Here is a 2,500-nt window from a genome sequence, read left to right as displayed (position 1 = left end):
AGAATGCAGAGGGGGGAAGAGGAATAGAAGAAACGGCGGGTGAGTGGTCAAAAAGGGAGCGAGAAAAGTAAAGAAAACAAAAAGGAAATTGAAAATGTCTAGCGAAGAGAAGGGACGCAGGCGGGGAGGGGGGGGGCAGGAGAGAGCAAAGCTAGGGGGGGGGAGTAGTAATGGCACTAGTCAGTGAGTCACCGAGGAACACTTCCACCTCGGAGCCCCTGGGTGAGCCCTTTCCGCGGCGCCCTAAAGATTAACAAGTAAGCAGGAGGAACGGTCCGGCTGCTGGTGATAACTTGGCCTGGTAGACGCGCCAGTATTGATATTTCATAAACTTGCCGCCGCTGAAGCCAGGACCAACAACGGTGCTCCAAGTTTGCTTCAGCCGCCCTGTGTATAGTGTCAGAGCTCGCTCCATCACTCTCTTTTGTGTGCGCGTGCATAACTTGGCGGAGATACTGTTATGAATGTAACATCATGGCTGTGTATATTTCTTGGAGTGTCTCGGAAGATGTCCTCTACCAGGTTATCTATAAAGAAGCCTACTTTATGGCCTCTCCCTGACAGCTTTATCCCCCTCCGCCCCCGAACGCCCTCCTTCCAAACGCGTTCCTTAGCGTGATGGAACCTCGCTGCCACACTGTTAAAATATCAGAGTATTAAAGCCATACTTAGAGGCCCTGCGGTGTCTCGCGCTCTCCGCCGCCTCGCGCCCCGAGGCACCTGCTGCCGCGGCGCTGGCTTCGTGCGCGGCCGAAGGCGGCGGGAGTGCACTAGCGCCCTCGCTCGCTCGCACACGTGTGTCATTCGTAAGTGCAGATGAATGTATACATATTAATAACTGAGCATAAAGAGTACAAACATGTCCAGGAGCAACACACATACATATCTCTCTCTTTCTGTGAGTCTCCCTATCTGTCTGCATGTTTGTCTCTACCTTACCTTTCTCTCACTCTTCTTTTCTCTCTCTGTCTCTCTCTCTCACTCACACCTCCTTCCCTCGCTCTATCTATCCTCTTTCTCTCCATTTCTTACCTCCCCCTTTCTGTATCTACTTCTTACTCCTCCCAAGCTCTCTCTTTTTCCCTGCATGTCTGTCTGCCCCTCCTCTCACTCTCATCTTTTCTCTCTCTCAGTCATCCCTCCTGCCTTCTCCTTCTCTCTCTCTCTTCAGCGTACTTATTCCTCCCATGCCCTCCCCCCTCTCCTTTTCACTCCTTTTTTCTCCTCTCTGTATTTTTCTCACTCACCCCTTCCTTTTCTCTTTTTCTGTATCTATTTATCCTATTTTCTTTTTCTCTCCATCTTTACCCTTCCCCCCCTCTGTATCTATCTATCTATTTCTCACTCCTACTCTCTTTCTTTTTCTCTACCTGTCTGCCCCCCCCCCTCTCTCTCTCTCTCTCTCTCTCTCTCTCTCTCTCTCTCTCTCTCTCTCTCTCTCTCTCTCTCTCTCACTGAGTATGTACTTCGATTGCGTTCCACGTGTGTTTGCCAAATCGGATGACGCCGAACAAGATAATTCGGCGGTTCCTTCGCGCACCATAGACAGCCCGCACGAAGGCCCAGGCGAGTCGCCCGAGGGCTGGCTGGCGTTAAAGGGGACTTGGTGGTCTAATTAGTTGTACAGACATCTTCGGACACTGCAACAACACGTGCTCGAAAGTGCAAGAAACTTTGTTGCAACTCTTAGGGCACATTTTGCGACGACAAATGTTATCAAGAATACGGAATTGTATGCGATAACTAATGAGATCAAATAACTTTTCTAGTAAAAGGTATGTGGGAGAAAGTTTTATATTAAACCAAAGACTACTTATCTGATTTACCACCATTTTCTTCTTTGTCTTTACGCCGATTATACAATTGTGTATTACCACTGACTATCTATATGTATACACTCATAACATAATATCTATCCTATCTATCTATCTATCTATATATATATTTATATGTATGTATGTATGTATACATAATAAATATACACACACATACACACACACACACAAACACACACAAACACACACACACACACACACACACACACACACACACACACACACACACACACACACACACACACACACACACACACACAACACACAATATATTATATATATATATATATATATATATATATATATATATTTTTTTTTTTTTTTTTTTTTTTTTTTTTTTTTTTTTTTTTTTTTTTCCCTCCTCTTTTAACAGGTGTATGTATCCAATAACAGCAAGTGGGGATAATCCTTTATTGGCGATGATGAACGTCATGAGCGAGCCTAAGCCGAGGCCTGCGAGGAGCCGCGGCCAGGGCGCTCAGGGAAGGGTGAAGGAGTAGATGATCTCCTCCTGCGCGTCGCTCGCTCCGCCCTTCTCCCCGCCCTCGGCTGCAACGACGCGGTTGTCCACGAACTCCAGCGTGGGTTCCTGTTGGAGCATCCTCGACGCCCCTGGGAGCTGGCCGGCCCCGGGTTGCTGGATGCTGCCGCCGGGCGCGAAGAGA

Source organism: Penaeus monodon, chromosome 6 (assembly GCF_015228065.2).
Source record: "Penaeus monodon isolate SGIC_2016 chromosome 6, NSTDA_Pmon_1, whole genome shotgun sequence".
Lineage (NCBI taxonomy): Eukaryota > Metazoa > Arthropoda > Malacostraca > Decapoda > Penaeidae > Penaeus > Penaeus monodon.
The sequence above is the reverse complement of the archived record's forward strand: the minus strand, read 5'-3'. Positions refer to the sequence as shown.